This window comes from Tympanuchus pallidicinctus, unplaced genomic scaffold (genome assembly GCF_026119805.1).
Source record: "Tympanuchus pallidicinctus isolate F22 unplaced genomic scaffold, pur_lepc_1.0 scaffold5, whole genome shotgun sequence".
Lineage (NCBI taxonomy): Eukaryota > Metazoa > Chordata > Aves > Galliformes > Phasianidae > Tympanuchus > Tympanuchus pallidicinctus.
Window position 1 is genome coordinate 34,672,005 of NW_026294769.1, and position 19,853 is coordinate 34,691,857.

Genomic DNA, 19,853 nt, shown 5'->3' on the forward strand with positions numbered 1-19,853 from the left:
TAGAAGTTGAAATAATGTACAGTTCACAGCCAACTTAACTTCTCCAACAAATGGAGCCATAAATGCAATTTTCTGTCCTTTGCTGTGAAGAATTAATTTTAAGGTATTCATATTTTTCTTCAAGTACATCTTAAGTCTCAATTAAACCACAAAAAGCTACAATAAAGTAACATTAAGAACCAACTTAAACCCACCATAGCAAGGAAATTCAGACTTTGGCTAAAAATCTTGTCTCACTCCTCATCTTTAAATCACTCTGTTGTGGTTAGGAATTGTATGGCTTGGAAAAATGTGTGATCTTTCATATTGCACAGTACTTACATTTTTGGTGAAAGGAAAGTCAGAATTTGCAAGCTTACCTCCAAATTTCTTTACCTTTGAAGGCTTAATTCAAACATCTATAATTACTTTAACACGAGCTTATTAAGTTTAATTTTTTTCTCTGTGGAATAGAAAGCAGAATTTGGAAAGCTCCTGTTGTGTACTTCAGTGGCACTTTCTAAATTTGAAAGATTGAGCACCACTTACTACATGAAACTGAATATGTGCATTTTTAAATGGCACTTAGACATGAGTGGCTTAAATGTGGTAAAAAAGGCTTACACATTCCCAATATAAGTTACAAATTCAAACATTCAGGCATGAAAATCTTTTCCCTAAGTTGTTTTCAAGCTTCATCCTTTTTTCTGCAATAACTAAAGCAAAGCCACAGTAGCTGCAGCCATTTGCATCTAAGGAAGAGATGTTTTGCTTTGGTGATATAGTTAATGAGTCTAAAAATATTCAGTATAATAATTCTGTCAAAGCCCCCACAGTCTCCTCAATGAGCAGAAGCCTGCAGGATTCCAATGGGGAGCCAAGTAATGAGCTCTCAGCATTCGCTCCCACACCGTCCAGACGAAATATACTCGGGCCTCGACGGTTCCACATCATTAGCAACATGAAACAAAGACACATGCTTGACTTTAATAAGCGACTAAAGTTGCTGGCTTATTAGGCTGTCACTGCACATAAACTCTATTTCAGTGTGACAAAACAGTTCCTTGCAAACAAAAAAAAAAAAAAAAAAAAAAAGGATTAAAAAAAGAAAAAGAGTAAAGGAGGGGAACACTTCTGCAAGCAGAGGTTGGTGTGATTTAATGCGGTAAGTGATTGAATGAAGTTGAGCAAAGGCACACAGGAAGTGATGGGTTTCTGACACCCGCTCTCACGGGCATGCTGCAGACTGCAGTCTCACTGCTGGAGATGATGGTTACGGTGGGCTGCAGTGATCAGACTGTGGGCATATGTGACTGAGTTTTAGTTGATATTCCTGCAAGACAGGAAGTGAAAAAGCTTATTTCCCACCGGGAAAAGGTTCAGGCATGATTAACTTGGGCATGACCAAATAGGTCAATGATATGACAATGAGTGTCTAGCACAATAATTAAGTGGGGAAATGCATGTGATTTGTTTCTTCTTGTTCTTCAGATACCAATAATGTATCAGCAAGGATTAATTCAATCTCTTTCATCATATATATCACATATAAAATCTGATAGCAATACAGTACAGTAGCCTTCATTTATTCCTTTAAGTTATATTTACCATTGCAGCAACACTGTCACAATGATGACCACTCATCAGCGTTTGAACTTCAATTTTTTACTTACAGAACTACTGAGGAGCTTTTAAAATCTTAATTTCCATTAAAAGTATACCCATATAGACAGAAGAAAATACCTTAGAAACAAAATTGTAGAATGGCTTGAGTTGGGAGGAAACAAAGTCCATCTACTTCCACACCCCCACATCCCTGACATGACAGATTTGCTACCCATTAGATCAGGCTGTCCAGACCTGATCCAACCTGGCCTTGGACACCTTCAGCATAAGAACCAACCACGAGGTGGCTATGCCACTCATCTGAAGGTCAAAGACAAAAGCTCACGTTCTGTTCTGCTTTAGTTCAGAGCAGGCTTGGGTACTTTCCTACATTGTAGTCACCAGTATAGCTTCAACAGAAGAGAATGGTAAAAATCTATGCACACATATTCAATAACATTTCCTTAGAAAAACCATCTAGATTATTTGAGAGAGTTGGTAAAGACCCCAGTCTGCACTGCATTTAAGCAACTTAATATGAATAGAAGTTGTGACGGAGGCCCTAAGCCTATGTTCCTTTTGAAGTTTCTAAATAAAATCCTACAAAGAATTTAGTTCAGAAAAATTGTCATGTTTTCAAGGGAAAAAAAATGTAACCAGCTACAGTCGACTTGCTTAAACATTTATTTTTTCCAGAACAATTTTCATCAGTGTTACCTGCTTTCTCAGCTCGTTCTCAGACATTTTTGATAGTGTTGACACACTTTCAGAATGCAGCCATATTAAGAATCATTGATATGTTCATGCGTATAATAGTGGGCATATTTAGGAAAACAATATATTGATTAAAGGGTATCAAAGACCTGTAACTTGTGGGAGTTACATAATGCTATTTTTTTCCTTTTTTTTTTGTCTTGGAAAATTTCAAAGACTAAGGCCTTTTGTAGGCATTTGAATAACTCCTTTACACTGCCAGTTGAGGAGACAATTTTAAAAAGATATCTAAAGTGAAAGACAGAACCTTGCTGTTGGTTCAATTTGTTGATACATCAGAATTTCTACAGGAAAAAAAAAAAGGTTTATCTTTCTAAAATGTGAATTTTAACACAAAAGCAGTGGCTAATCTTGGCCTTCATAAATAAGGAGGTACAACGATCAAAAAGCCTGGAAAAAGAAAAGAAACGAGTTGCTCTAACAGATTTATCTCTTACTGGTACCTAACAAAAAAAGCAACGTGTAAAAAACAGCAAGAGGGTACACTACAGTAGAAAGTACCATCACTTGCTAATCTCAGACACAATTGTAAAATACTTCAAATGCTGGACGTATGCGCAAAAAGCAACAATGAGTCTCAGACAATAAGTCTGGATGCCTGGTCAGGCTCAGCTCTTTACTCACCTGCATCAACAATATCTCGGAGCTTACGTGGCTGTGGCATTATAGCCCAGTGCTCATTGTGTAGGAAGGAGGACACTCATCAAGCTCTTTCCATCATTACATATCACAGCCCCAGCTGCCTGTCTTTTGGCAGAAGGAAGGTAACGTGGAAAAGGCAGCCAGTTCACCAAGGGCTTTCCCACAGACACAGAAAAAGAAAGACCAATACGACTGTGCCAAAGTTTAAATGTTTTTAGCTCAACAAGTGTCAGCGTGTTCTACTCACCTCACACAACTCCATAGTCAGAGACAACCAGCATATAGCAGGTACAACAGGCAAGACATATTTCAAAATTTGGACATATTTCAAAACTTGGAAGTGAATATTATAGACAATTGCAGACATAAAGTTATTCAGCTCCTGCCAAAATCCAGCTAGTAAATACTAAACATCAAGATACTACTGGAGTTATGACCGCAAGTTCAATATGGCCCAAAGTTGATCTAGGAAGGCTAGGTAGGTTCATATGTTTATTTTAATAATCTAACATTGTTTTGGTTTTTTGTTGTTGTTGTTTTTAATTACACTGTTTGTTTTGAACACTTGAAAAGTTCACATAATTTTATTAAATGTTAAATGTTAACTCTAAGCAAAAGGAAAAAACAAAAATTCTCCTTTAGCAATAATACACTCACAATCCATAACTAACAGGAAGACAAACAATCCATATTTGGCACAAAATACTCAAATACTCTTTATACCCTGGTTCCCAGTTGATTTAAAACTTCATTAGAAAATATACAACTGTTAGTGCAGAACAATAGAAATAACTTGGGTAATAAGAGTAAATTATATATGAATGAGAGCCAGACACCCTTTGACACACTGCTGATAAAACCCCTGGCTTCAGGCATACTACTGAATTGGAAACTCTGTTGGGGTAGCACCCCATACAGAATAATGTGAAAAGAAATAGTACAGTAATAAATTCATCTTAGTGACAATTTTATGCACCATTCACTACTGTTAATTCAAGAAAATACCCTTGCAGGGTATCTGCCCAATGTGTCCCAGCTCACAAGTCCCAATACCAGACTTAAAGCAGCAGCTGGACATCTTTGCACTGATATTCAGAGATTGATAGTACTTTTAATGATCATGGGCAATACATTAGAAAATTGTAGTATTCTTGTGATAATTCTGAACTACTACTGTCTCACCATTTAATTCTAGAAATAAATAATGGCTGCAGGATTCTGGATCTCACACAGAGGCTCAGAGTAGCTAAAGATCTTTCAAGTACCAGATTATCTTACAGTTTGTTTGCTATACTTCGACCACCTTGCATCTAAATAGAAGAAAATAGCTGAGAAAGAAAGGTGGAACTCATTTTGTCTTGTCTCATTTTGTACATTGACATAGTATCTTCAATTAACAGTCTTTAATGTCCTATCTGCTCCTGTACAGATATGTCTGAGTTATAGTAGATTAAACCATTTTCTAAGGAGATTTGGGCTTAATTCTTTCTTCGTGGTCTCTTGTTTGTCACACATCTATGTTCTGGGAAGAAAATACATCCACAAAATCAAGGAAATCAAAGACAACCCCTTCTAGAGGAAGCTTTACATGGCAGAGAGAGAAATTATCATAAGCCTTCGTCCCTCCCAAAAACACAGAAAAAAAGCGCAGATTAAAATATCTGGTGGGAATAGAAAGGTTGGCAAGCCGGTGGATGGTAAACTGGATGTGAGCCAGCAGTGCGCTCTTGTCCAGAAAGACAAGAAAGCCAACTTATCCTGGGCTGCATCAAAAGCAACATGGCCAACAGAGCAAAGGAAGTGATCCTGCCCTTCTACTATGCACCGGTGCTTCATCTGAAGTACTCTGACCAGGTATTAAGCTTTCAGTAAAGGAAAGATGTGGACATATTAGAGTGCATGCAGAGAAGGACCACACAAATGATCCAAGGGATGAAAAACCTCCCTGCGAAGAAAGGCTGAGAGAGCAGGGGCTGTTCAGCCTAGAGAAGAGAAGGCTACAGGGAGACCTGAAAGTGAACTTTCTAAAGGGAGGTTATAAGAAGGAAGGAGACAGACTCCCTAGCAGGATCTATTGCAATAGGATAAGGAAAATGGTTTCGAATGAAAAGATAAGAGATGACTAGATATAAGGAAGAAGTTTTTTACAATAAGTGTGATGAGGCATTGGAACAGATTGCCCAGAGAGGTGGTGGATGCTCTGCTCTTGGTCAGGCTGGACAGGGTTCTGAGTAAGCTGATGTAGCTGTAGGTGTCCCTGCATTGCAGAGGAATTGGACTAGATGACCTTTAAAAGGTCCCTTTCAACTGAGAAGATGATATGGTTCTAGAATCTTTCAAATGGTAAAAAGTATCATCAAATCTCTTGATGAATATTAACATGTCGGCATGAAAGTAAACTGGTTACCTTCAATCTGCCTTAGTGTCTCTCAGATTAACTGTCTTATAAAAAGGCTGTTGTTGCTACCTGTATTCTCAGTACACTTGGGTAATACATATACTCAGGCAATGGGGATATGTGCACTACAAGAACTTCAGAGAATTTCAAACGAATGGCTGCCTTAGCTACTTTGAAGTCTTGGACCATTTATAGAACCCGATATTTAGCTATTGGCAAGCAGACTACATTCAAAGAGTTAAGCATAAATGTAAAATATCAGATTGCTTAGGAAAGTGGATTGAGTTCTTGCTGAATGAATAATTGTTTTCAAAAATGCATGTATAAATGGCATCACGTAGTGTAATCAAAATCAAAATGAAAGTCCGCTAGCTATTTTTCATGAAAAAATGCCTTTGCCTGTAATTCTAAATCCTAAAGTGTTACAAAAAAAAAATCCCAGAAAATTCCAGAAGTGTTCATTCTTGCCCAAATAAAATAAAAGAGCTCCCTGATCATTCAACAGAATCATTTTTTGAGTGTTACTTTTGGGAACAACATTGGCAGTTGATGATTTAATGTAAAAAATCCAAAGGCATATGTAAAACTCAAGTTGTCAGAGGGCTGTGACACATGAAAAGGTTAGCATGCATCAGCTGCTCTGACGTTTAGTCACTGCATTCTTTTACTCTGTAACGAGTTCTCAATGCGAGATAATTTAAGACAGGCACAGAAATACTGTAGTGTTGCTCAGAAGGCAATACAGACCTATCAATAGCATCACAAGACATGGTATTTATGTCTCTAGTTAAATGGTTTGCGTATCTGCATAAATTCTGTCTATCCGTACTGCAAGCGCATCCACATCTGACTGAGAAATCACTTATCCCTCACTCACAGAACAATAATTTACCATGCTTCTGGTACACAGTACTATTTGCAGAACTGTGCTCACAGGCTCTTACCATTGTGCAGCTGATGGACAATAACTTGCTCGTGTGTCAAAAATCAAGACTACTTTATCCTTGAGGAAACTTGTATATGGTAGTCTGCCATTAAAGCTTGTAATTTTGTTCTGAGTTATGCTAGTGTGACAAAATATTTCAAATCCAAAACGTGATAATGATGTACTCATATTGAAAATCTTGTTATTTAGCCAGTTAAGTGAATCTTGTGAAATTTATTCCCATTTCTATATTTTGCACATGTATTTTGCATAGCAGAGAAACAAACTCTCCTCAGCTGGGCAGATCATTCAACCTCTACGCTATGAAAGGATAGCACTGCAGAATTTGGAATTAAGCATTCAGTTCTGACTGATGAAGTTCAGGAGCAGAAACAAAGAAGTAATGCTAGTAGCACCCCAAAATTGCTACGTTGAGCTGAGACCAGCCATCAGAATGAACTCTGCTTATTGCTTGCTTTGAATTAGACCTCAGAGCAGAGACAAGGGATGAACATGATGAAGTAAAACAGGAATGTTTCATAGTAAATAGCTTTGAAATGTTTCTTTCATAGGAAATTTGGAGAATTTTGCTTTTCAATATAATGTCAGGTATTACAGCAACTCACAGAACGAGTAACTCCTGTCTCTAACCAAGTTTAGTAGATGATACTTTAGATCCTCATGGCATAATAATATATATACTTTTCTGGTTTTGTAGTGCACCAGGCCAAACTATCAGCTGTTTAGGACTATCCAAATTTTTCCCATACCAAATCCTTCAATGATCTCAGTAACATATGCAAGTACAAGAGCCTTGCATTTTCATTCCTAGCAATGAGGCTTTAGGTTGGAGAGAACATAAAGCTGATGAAGCTGATGTTGAGAACAAAAGGTAAAGGACAGCGTGAATAAAAGTTTTTTGAAGTCTTGTTTCAATAGGGCTAGATAAGGAGGAAAATTACTGTTTACTATAGGAGAAGGAAAACAGGCTCTGAACTGAGGAGGAGAGAGATTTCTTTGTCTTGACAGGTGTACGTAACACAAATGATGAGGCCACATCTCTTGAATGACATGTAGCTATCACACAGGTCCAATCTCGCTTGCTTAAACTATATTTCAAGACAAAGGTTATGCTGAGCTAGAAACTGTGGAATAATACAAATTGGCCAAATATAAGAAGTAAGTCAGCAAGGGCTGCAAAGATAATATTGTTAGATTATTTTGCAACCCATTAGACCACCTTGACCTGAGCTATTCTGAAATGGAAGGGTGGGAATATGGTTATCTTCACATTCTGTATCTTGCAGACATTTTAGCACAAGGGTTGCTGTCATGAGAAACAATGGACATCTCTGCATCAGGAGAAGGAACTCCACTAGGAGAGAAAAGAATGATACACAGACTGCAGTCGCTCTTTTGAAGGCAATTAGATAATTAGAAATCAACTAAGGCTTACTGCATCATCATCTCTATCAAGGAATGAGGAGTTCAGCTGGGTAGAGTGAAGATGGAAGGAGGGGAGATGATGTTCACAATACTTATTTCCGTAAGCTGAAAAATAAATACTGTCAATTGTGCTCTGGCTCCTCTTTTCTTGATTCTATTGTCATGGCAGATCCTCGCTTTAGGCAAGGTGTTCATAATAAGTAAACAAAAGTAGTACAATTACTTTCTAATTATTCTTTCTAGGAAAATCTAGTTACACAAGCCACTTGTAAAGATGTTAAGATTTTCTGTCTAAAATTAAAAATGGCCTGAATTTATGTAAAGCTCTCCCCTCAAATAGATGTTTCTGATGTGAAGATTCAGAAAATGCTTCAACAGCAATAACTGGGATGGACGCTGTGTTGTAATAATTTGGATACACTTGACTAATGCAGTTATTCACAATGAGGTTGGCACAGTGCCCAAAGCACTGAGCAAACAAATACAGCAAGACATTCAGTTTAAAGCCTTCCAATAATGCAGCAAGATCTTTGTTTGGTCCAGGGGTGCTGAGGACACTATAATGTACTCTACCATCAAAAACTGCTAAAATATAAATATATTTCTTTGTTAAATTCACCACTGTGTTTTACGTAAAAAATGCTGGTGAGGCACAAACATTTTTAATCAAATTAGTATGCAACATAAGGCAGCTGTGTATTCAAATGGGTTTTTAAGCAATTTGGTTGTTTTCTTTATAATAACAGGAAAGAACATTTTGATTTTGAAGGTGACAGAGGCAATATTACCAGAATTAAACAATCTGAATTAGCTTTTTCATGAAATGTAATATGTTTTATGCTTTTAGATGGGATGCTCCACTGCTTTCAGATGAGCCTTTCACTGTCACAGTCAATGGCCAGGAACAGAATAAGCTCTGGAGGTAGGATTATCCTCAAATTTAATTTTTTTTAGAAGGAGCTAATGGCAAATGTTTCTAGTGAACTTTAGGTGCATCTACGTTATAACTAGAGAACCAAGACATGATATTAAAAGAAAAGATAGGAATGAAATTAGTAAACAAAGTTTGACATTTTGCTTAGCTTGAATTTGTCTGAAATGACTATAATGTTTAGAAAGCGCACATATATATATAGCATATTATACAGTAATTCTTTAGCTTTCAGATGCACAGAAGAAGAAAATAATAGTAATCATTTACATGTATAATATGGTGCCAAAGAAACACATTTTCAAAACATTTACATATTAACTTGTGTAACATGATAGAGATTTCTTCAGGGAATGGATGTGAATTTATTTTTGTTATATCTCAGGATGAGGAAGTTTTCCTCTATTCTATGAAGCTGCAATTTGAATCTGAGCCACAAAGGACACCACTAATACTGTAAAAAATAGTTCTCTGGAAAATAACATGGTGATTCAATATTACATATCATTCATTGACTTTGGGAACAAGTGTACTGAGCACACAAAGTACATTTCTTTTAAACTGTTACAAATGATGGTTGTTCAGCCCATCAGTTGGTTCTTTCTATCTGACCCTCCATCACAAACCTTCCAGATCCCCCAAAGGTTTTTCAAATATACCAATCCTCTCATTTAGAGAAGATGTGTATGTAGAGCTTATCAAGTGCACCCAGACCTTGATGAGATGGGAACGGTGAGAGCAGCATCCTCCTGTACAACCCTGACATTTCTTGCAGTAGAATGAAAACCTAGGGACAGAATTATCAGTAGGATGGAATTCATTTCAGTGCTGTTTTAAAGTAACCATGGATTTGAGACTGAAATTTTAGAGCATCCACAATCATTTAAGGTCAAGTGATTTTAAGAGCTGCTTCTTATTTTGTGAACCTCTTCTGGAGTGCTGGCTAATGCCTCTCTGCCCTGAGCTTTATCTGGACTTGTGGCAGTTCAATGACCACTGGAGGCTGTGTGGGGGATTTAAAACCCACAAAGGCGGTTTCTCTTTGCAGGATACTGGGAAGAATTTACAGACTTAGCAAAGAGTAGTGACAATGCATAGACCTCCATGTTCTACAAGTTATGTAGCTTTAATACAGTCAACGTACTCATGGCCACAGAATAATCTTTTGAGTAATTAAACTACATAACCTCAAGATTTTAATGCACGCTTTCTAAAATTACAGCGGATAATTGCTATCTATGCCTGCCAGAGAGATAGTAAGTGGCTGGAAATCTGGTTGTTTCACATTCTTCATGGAAGTAACCCAGAAGGGAGTTCTGCTGTAATTCTGGTATGCAGGGAAAAGAAGAGGTTCGCAGGCTACCATGGGGAGTCCGAGGAAAGGAGACTTTTGGGGTTAATGACAAAAAGGAGTCATTACTTCAGTAAAGTAGACATAAAAGGAATTTTTTCAAGAATGAGTTGAAGATAGTGATACTGATCATACTCTATCTAGAAAAAGACAACGGAGGAAGAGGCATATCCAAGATGATATTCCAGGAAGGGAAACTTTCCTTGGAGTGTATGCTGCTATTTTATGCAGTCATTTTGAAAACCTTAGAGCTGGAGAAACACATTTGGAGCCAAGTAGAGGAAACAAGAGGGACCACAGAGGAACCTGAGCTACTTCTCAATAGAAGAACAAAAGGAAACAAATCATTTGGTGGTACACCTATGAGAAAATCAGATTGCTACTGTTTAAAATGATGTTCGGGTTTCTGTCTAATATGTTCTGTTACTTTAGTCCATTTCCTCTCTTCAGAAGAAAACAAGGCGTCAAAAAGTACCATCCCTATCACCACACTCGTAATTACAAAAAAAACAGTCTGAAGGCAACATTGGCAATACAATCAACAAGCTCCAATAAAGCAGTCAGCATGTGATGATTAGATAGCCTTTACTATAATCCTATAATCTTCAGGAATTAAGCTAAAGAGCAGACTCATGTTAATACCTGTTAATACAGGATCTGTAATCATATAGTTAGAGGTAGAACATTCTGCAATATGTCAAGACAAAGAATTATTCAGAAAACTTCAGGCTATTAGTGCTAGCCAGGATTCTTTTGCAAGAATATTACTAGAAATAATGGCATGGGACAAGATTACAAGACATTTAGAAATGGGTGATTTAGTTAGGGGCAGACAGCACATATTCACTAAAGGTAAATTATGTTTGACAAATTAGCTTGAATCTGATTACTGTAATGTTCTGTTGCTGAAGGAATGAATTACTGCCTGTAATTTATCTGATTCTCAAAACTATATTTGATATTTGCCATGAAACAGGCCCAGTTTACAAAGGGGGAATTACGGGCAGTTATTCAAATAGAGTTAAAATTATTTCAAAAAAATTAAAGAGTATGTCAATTAACAATAACACTTCAGGTGGAAAAACATATACAATCAGCAGTCAATAAGCACCACTTTACTTGACCTATTACGCAAATTGCACTGAAATCAATGTCAAGAATGGCTAGATTTAGTGTTAAAACATACTAGGACTAACAAAATTACATTGCATTACTGGGAAGTAGATAGCAAAGCTGCATTCAACACACTTTATCTCTGAAAATTAGAACAGCCCTGGTGCTTTTTCATACTGTAATTCCTCATTCCCATCCTCTTTATTTTGCAATTAATCATTAATTCTCCAATTCAGGAAATTATTTTTAGAATCTGAAAATAAGCATCTTTTCTACCTTTTTAATAGGGATAGATAATTTTAATATTTACATGAAGAATTCATTCCAACAGATCCCAAAACCTGGATTTAGCTCCAGTGATTCAGAGGTATCCACACCTGAGAACATGAATTGATGTCCTACAGCTGCTCCCTAGAGAAAATGTAGGTCACTTCTAACCTAGGTCATTTAATTTTACTCGCTCTCTCCAAACTGGTACCCCAGGAAGATACACAGCCAGCATGCAGGAGGAGTTAACTGCAGCTGCAGTTATTTAGATGTGCAGGGTAACTTGAGGATACAGAAAGAAACTTCTGGTCTTCTCTTAGGTCGTATATTCTGCTAGTTTTTAGGAAAAGATTAAATCCACCTAAATCTGCTAGAAATTTTGAAAAACAAGGTTGACTGATATGTAGGATTGTTCACTAAGAGACAGGAGCATGCAGGAAAGCTGAAATCCCAACAACCACATTACCCAGAATAAAACAGAAAGTTAGCTAAAGGTGGGAACTGACATCTAATTACAGTGCAAATAGAATAAATGTGGTCTCTCTTTTTTATTCGAATTATCATTTCTTTCCCCTTCTTTGTCATTTGTGGATATTCTAAATTAGTGGGCTTTTTTACAGGCTTAATCTAATGTCAGATGAGAACAGTTTAACAGGCAAAGTGATTATTTACTGAAGAGGTAGAAATGTTACAAACCATATCTCTGAGACACCTCAACAACTGTCCAGGTATCTCACCACATCCTCACTGTATCTGGAGAGCAAGAAAAAGGCCTCTTATCCATATGACAGAGGCTGAATAGGAGCAGGGATGCCAGAAGTACATTCCAGCTGGAAGTCCCCTGTCATGCAGTAATGACAGAATCACAGAATAAAATATACTGTGATTCTGTGATGCTCTAAGTTGGAAGAGACCCACAAGGGTCCAACTCCTGCCTCCACACAGGACCACCCAAATTTTAAACCTTATGTCTGTGAGTGTTATTGAGGTGCTTCCTGAACACGGCACTTGGGGCCAGGACCATTGTCCTAGACAATCTGTTCCACACCCACCACTGGTGAAGAACCTTTCCTAACACCCAGCACGACCTTTCTTGGTAACATAGGCAAAAGCTTTAACCATGAGAGTTATGAAGGAACTGTACTCTAACTGCAGAATTATTCTGGGCTTACGTGTTCTCAAGAACAGGAAGACTCAAATTCACATTCCCACTGTCCCATTTACAACAAAGATGTGAAAGAAGGTATCGCACACCTGGACAGGCCCAGCCCTGAGACCTATGTTACTCAGAGGTTGCTTACTTCAGTATCAGTGATGAAACTACTTTTAGCATAATTTACCAATATTTATTTCAGACCAGAGTTCTACTGTTAGACAGACACCTTAATGATTTCATCCTTTTGTCTCCTCCAAAACTAATTATTCACAGTGTACGACTGCAGTGAGAAACTGAAACAGACTTAGCCAAGGATAATTTGTAACATGGTCATTCATGCAAGTGTTCTTGGGAAAGGAGGAAATTTCATTTCCAATCATTACTGCAGAGCACTTGAATCTGAGGGAATACAGAGCATCTGCATTGCTGACATTTAAGTGAGGAAGTACTCCGTCTTCCTCTCTGAAAAATATCAAATGCTCTTTCCTGGGGGCATTTGATCCATTGATTTCCAAACATTTTATTTTTAATCAAAACAAACAAACATTATTTGGAAAAGAAATATTTGTTTTCCCCAACCTCCAGTGTTTTTCTTTTGTCCCAAAATCTGAAAAATCTTAGTTTCAGATTAGTCTGAAAATGATTTTGAGAATTCTTTATATTATCTTCTCTTCGTATTAATTTCTAACAAAAATATACTTGCACAGCTTGGCTCTACCAATTGGCAAGACTTTCCTTGTATAATCTTATATTCCAACCTAAGAGTTTTGTCAATTGTACATAATTACAGATAACGAATATGATTTCTGTCCTCAAATGCTACGTCTGCCTCAATCTACTTCATTGGGACAAGTGTCCTTGGGAGTTAGCAAAACAGCAAAGACGCCTGGCTTAAAAAAAATCTATGCTGGCTGGTTGCCTCAGCAACTGACTGCAGCCACTGAAGCGCTGGCTCCCACAGAGGTCCTCGAGCCATACATTCACAAGACTGGTTCAAAGTACACATAAATGCATGTGGAACTTCACCACATTTCATACGAAAATTGTTTCATCAAAACTTTTTCCAGCTAATTCTTGTCGAGACCATTCCTTCTGATTAATGGATTTAATTCCAAGTAGAAGTGCAATACAAAAGTTTCTACCAGTTTCTGGAATAACAGTTTGCATAACAGGGCACATTAATCTTATATGTTAAATTATTAAGAATGTTTTAGCTTTTCAAGCATATAAATATAGAAAATACAGGCCTAATAAGATTTTAACAAAAGTACCCCTAATAAGGCATTTGAGATGAGTTACAAGGTAGGTGTGCTTTATAATCCTGAAAGATTCTAATAATGCTGTTCATGAGCTAAAAATGAAAGCAAAAGGATGACTTTTATTAAGTTAGAGCATTTTGTTTGTTGTTTGCTGCGTTTTTGTCTGTTATTAAAGGCTAAGTTAAACTATTATGACACTAAATATTTTCAGAAAGTATTTGTAAGATTAAGCTGTAACACTGTGACCTTAATGATGCCCTTAATGTAAGTTTGAAGTTGATGTGAATGAACGTGAGTTTATGTAGCTAATAAGAACGTAAATCTCAATCTATTAATCCATGTGGTTAAAAAATGAATGTGAAGTATATAAAATAATATATATACATTTTTTGAACTTTTCTTAAGGAAGTTGTTCACTGCTACTCTGCAGTCACTCAACCTGCCTGCTATAAACGTAAACAAAAGAAAATAACTAAATTTTTTTTAGTTGATTTTGTTTTCAATAATGGAAGATCTTCTGCCTGATTTTGATTAAATGTATCTGTGACAGTAACAATTCTAAAATCACTATTAAACGTTATTAGAAGAAACAAGTATGTAGCATAGATAATGGGAGAAGCCAGCACTGGTACATAGGTTCCCTAATGCAAAACTGCTCGAACACTAAGGTCAGGCTAAGTTTTACTTCCAAAGGCAATTGTTTTGCAAAATCTACACAAAGTTAATTCTCTTGGCTTAATAATATTTTCCTGGATACCTAAAAAATCAACCATGGGACAGAATGTTATATCTACCTCCTGACCGAACAAGAGGAAGTAGAGAACAGGTCTTTTCTGCGCATTATTCATATAGGCACATTAATAGATATCTATGTGTTAGAAAGAACTGTCAAGTTCAAGGACTGCTAAAAATGTCCATTTCTACTTTGGTAGAGAAGATAGCACAATTTGTCTTCCTATTCTGTTTACTCTATACCAAACGGAGACTGGAATAGGCATACAGATGTGGGGGAAAAATGAAAAGCTCTCTCTTTAATTAAAAAAAACATTGCTTGGAAAAAGGCTTTTTAATCTTTTCTCCAGCAGCACTAGAGAACACCCAAGTTCTAAAACAAATACCTAAAGGAATTATCAGATTTCTGTATAATTTTTTACGGCGAAATAAAGAGATTTCACTTCCTATAATGACATCCTCTGGAACTTTCTGTTGGAAATAACATTTGAGTCCTACAGACATCCTGTTCCCTGACTATAGTTTGCAAATCTAATCTGACCAGCCATTGATATGGCTGATACATACAGAAAGGAAATGGACTTTCTTTAAATTATTTCAACAACTTTGTTTTGCTGCCAAACTAATAGTATGATTTGATTGCCTGCTTGTATGAATTTTCTTATGGAGTCATCTGAACTTACAGAGTTATTGATTTAAATTTAATTATAATTAATTTGATGCTTACATTGTTTAAATATAATTAGCTCAATGAAAGTTTAGCAAATTTGCATAATAAAAGGCTTAGGGAAGACACATCTTTTCCTTCTGTTTTTATATGAAGTTGTCTATTCTGAGAACCTATCATGGTGTCAAAATCCTAACATCAGAAAAAAACTCAGGAAAACTGTAAATGACACACTTTTGCTTAAAAGCTATTATTTAGTCTTGTTACATCTGCAAAAGAAAAGAAAAATCAGTTCCATCACTAATTTCTAGTCTTAATCAAAACAGATGTGAAAACTGATTAAACATTTACAAAATAGAAATTCTGATATTTCTTTTATGATAATTTTCTTTCACATTGAATCCTTAATAGGTTTCTTTTTCATTTAAGACTTGTAAGGAAATAGGTACGGAAGTCTGTTTTCTTCATGTAACATTATCAGTGCTTTCATTATTAGTCTTGTGAAGATATGAAACAATCCAAGATCTCCACAGTGAACTGAATAGGCAAAAATACAGTTTAAAGACAGAAATTGTTTTGTTTTTTTTTTTACAAATAATGTTTGTTTTTGTTTTTTGTCATTAAGGTCAGTGAATGGGAACCACAAAATCAGAAGTTAATTGCATAAACTGAAATGCATCAGATTTACTTTATATTCTATTTAGTGATTCATAACAATGAGAACTTCATTTAAAAAAAAAAAAAACCACAAACCTGTATCCCAGCTGAACAAAATACTAAAGGCAGCAATTTCCAAGAGGGCTCAGAGCCAAACACATACATAAGAAAGACATGAAAATGTTTATATAAAAGCATAAAAGAACTTCACTTGACTTGCATGACTTTTTGTATCAAGCATGCTACAGCAGTCTTTTGATTCTAATATGAAACTATAGTAAGGATCATTGCACTAATGCGTGAGGATTTGTGATAATGTTGCAGAAATTTTACTGTCAAAACTGAACTGCAGTGTAATGACTTTTGTTATCACGGTTTCTAATAACTATTCAGAATGAATTGACCCTACATATGTTTTACTGCAATAATATGTCACTTATCCTGAAAGTAAAAAAAAAGGAAACGAGAAATCAATAGATTCCTTTCTCCCACATCCTCTGTATAATATGACCTCCTGAACAGAACCTGAATATGAGTGAATTTTTACTTAAATTTTAAACTAATAGTAGTTTTCAGGGAGATTTTTTTAAAATGCAGATTACATGAACAAAAATAATTCTTAAAGTTCTGTTAAACAGATTCAAGTAAATAGTTTGTTAGCATATAATGATATATCCCTATATTTTGGAATCAACCCTAATTTCAAGAGAACAAACTGACGCCTACAGTAAAATCACTAATTTATTAGCAAAATACAATGGAAGTAAAAGATTTCATTCTTGGGATAGGTATTCCAAGATTGCCCAGAATAAAAAGGATATGGTAAATAACTAGTTTTGGTCATCATGCACACAAGTATTTCTGGCACTAGTTTGCAAACCTGTTAACATTTCCAGAACAAATTCAAAAAAGAACATTTGAAACTTCAACCCTTCCAAGTGAATGCTGATACTGCTAGCTAGCTTTTTGATTTCAGAAGCCCAGCAAAAACGTAAAATCTCATAGAATTTGTTAGAATTGAAGAATTTGTAGTATAATAATAGGGTGAAGAAAACAAAGGCAGAAGCGTACTATACACCTGCAAAAACAAGCGTATAACCAGTGCTACATAGTAACTTAATTAATCACGAGAATTGAAGGAAGCAGAAATTGCAGCAAAGTTGAAATTTTTCCATGTGTTTTCCATCAGGCTATAATCTCCTATAGCATGATAGGTAGAAATTTAGACAACAGCAGTGGGATATGAAAACCTTGTCTCAGCCACTGCGTCTGAATAGCAGTATTAAAAAAATAATCCTTTCCTCCTCCAATAGAATTCCTTTGCATTCACTACGCAGAAGAGAGTATTATACTTTCCATGGGCATAGCTCCTCGATTCAGTGGTGTGTATCCTCCCTGTTCATAAGTGCACCTTCCTCAGTACATAGAAGCTTGCAAGATCATGATAAAACACATCATGTTACCAAAGACATTATTTCAGCTATCAAGACAGAGCCTTTTCTGGGGTTGAAGAAAGCAGCTGCATAGGATCCCAAAGTAAACCTACTTCATTAGTTAAAGCAGTTACTACATCCACTTAAAATATGCCAAACAATTTAATATCAGTAGATTGCTTTTAGCATCAGTATTCATAAAAACTAGCTTCTCATTTTGAGTATAATAATATATAGTAATAATATAGCATAGTATAAATAGTATATAAATAGTATAATAATAATAAATAATAATATATATATAGGATACTAAGAGAAGAAAGTCCTCAGGATTTAGGAATGGATGAACACACTTCTTGAAGTCTGCACATTGTAATGCAGGTACGTAGTGCAACACCTAGAAAAATCATTACTGTGATACTCCCTCAGAATTGATTTCCCATTGCAGTTGTAATTCACTTAAAAAAAAAAAAAAAAAAAACTAAGAAGAAAGAACACCTTCTTTTTAAAGGCTCTGTATGTAGTCAGCACCTTCTTTCCCTTTGTCATAACTGCTAAATACACTGTGATAGTGATAGACGTGTTTTGCCTCAATTGCTGGACTAGTTAGTCCCTTAACATAGTGAAGTTATCAGAAAGGAAATTACAGTAGTTGTCACTGTAATTCACAAAATTAATATTCTCAATAGAGTTTCTCGTCTTCGTATATATATTGCTACTAAATGGTACTGAGGACTGTCAGCCTAAATATTCCCATCACTAATTTCTACCATAAACTAGGTACACATGTTGTAATGCTGCTTATGAGCTTCTATAGAATAGTATCATACTCATAACCATTTTCTTCATAAACAAGATTTTAAAAAGCCAAACAAATGATTATGTGGCAGAGCTGATGAAGCTAGATCCTGTTGGTATTGCAATGCAATTTTGCTATATTTTACTATGTTTATTTTATTGTATTCAAATTGAGAAGGAAAAAAGCAATAATATATGCCAACTCATTTGCAATTTTGTTTGCTTCCATATTACCTCACCGAGATGTATGATAATATCACCCACACTGTGTCCAGAAGAGGTAAACTGCTGAGTGGGAAATCTGTTTCACAAATATTACCAAGAACAATTACATCCAGAAGGCATTCTTATATCCAAAGAAATTGAAAGTCCAGATTACCTAACACAGATATATTTTTCTTTAGAAAGCATTATAGTGAGTAGGCCCTAATTTCGTATTCAGAAAAAATATTTTCAATTCCTTCTATAACCCACTCATGCTAAGAAACATCTCAGTGCTCATAGCTTTGCCTTTAGATCATATTTAGGGAGCATAATTAGCACTTGCTTGGTGATGAGAAATAGAATTTCTTCAATTATTTATGTTTTGTTCTTCAACTTGTTCTCCAATACTCTTATCTCTGGGAATTTATGACTTAAACATATTTTTGTTCTTGAAATATAGAAAGGTGCATAGTTAACAAGAATACCTTAGAAGGAACAAATTGAAATTCAAAGTATGCTGAATTTCAGAGTCAGAGATTTACTGAGGTGGTCTGTGGGAAATGAGTAATGGCTGAAGATACAGGTATAGGACATAAGAGGGACTAAGGGGACTAATACAAGCAAAGTACTACTAATAATTTGAACTTCACATTTCATTTATTTATTTGAAAACTTCTTCACTGCATTTTTAGAAAATGAACTGAAATATTAATATTGACAGGATCTGACTTCTGCATCCATGACCAAAGTTAATAAACATTCTTACCTGAAACTGTTGACATTAACCTACAATTTTTGTACATGATTACTTACATGTGTATTAATTTTCAGAAATACAGACATGAAAGACAACCAAGCAATAGTCTGGTTAACATACCTAGATAATATTTTTGATTTAGTTATAGTTAGTGCTGATATAGTCGATGCTCATTCTGAGATCTATAGATGCAAAGAAAAAAAAAGAAAAAACCATTTGAAAATGGTTTTACAACATCTCGATTTACGTTAAATTTAAACAAAAAGAAACCCTATTCAAATGTAACTAATTATTCAAGAGAACATACCTCAGCAGTATACCTCCACCATGGAAGTTATCAAACTAGATTTTAAGTTTTTTTTCATTTTCATGTATATGTTTTCTACATTAAACGTTTGCAGTGTCTGATTATAGCTGTTGTAAAGCTCACAATTCCCCTGAAAGACTATTTGATAGAAATGCATAACGTTAGGGTGCTGGATACTATGCTGAATAATACAGTTTTGTACAAAATAAATACACTCCAGGTTTAAAAAAAAAAAAAAAAATAAATCAGAACTATGGCAATGAATAATTAATACCTTATATAACAGCTCTGTAAAGTAAAAAACAAAACAAAACAAAAAAACAAGCAAGCAAGCAAAGAAGTGAAAATATAAAAAATGCTCAAGAAGAAAAAAAAATACACATGATAGTTGACATATTGCTAGCATATATTCCATTGGCATTATTGATCAAATGCATTTTAAATAGGAAATA

General features: G+C 35.5%; 1 protein-coding gene across 4 annotated transcripts in view; it reads right to left on the reverse strand.

Annotated features, from left to right (window-relative positions):
* CCDC178 (coiled-coil domain containing 178) overlaps positions 1 to 19,853 on the reverse strand; it is a 181,013-nt gene that overhangs the window by 31,224 nt on the left and 129,936 nt on the right. The gene's annotated exons all lie outside the window — the stretch shown is intronic.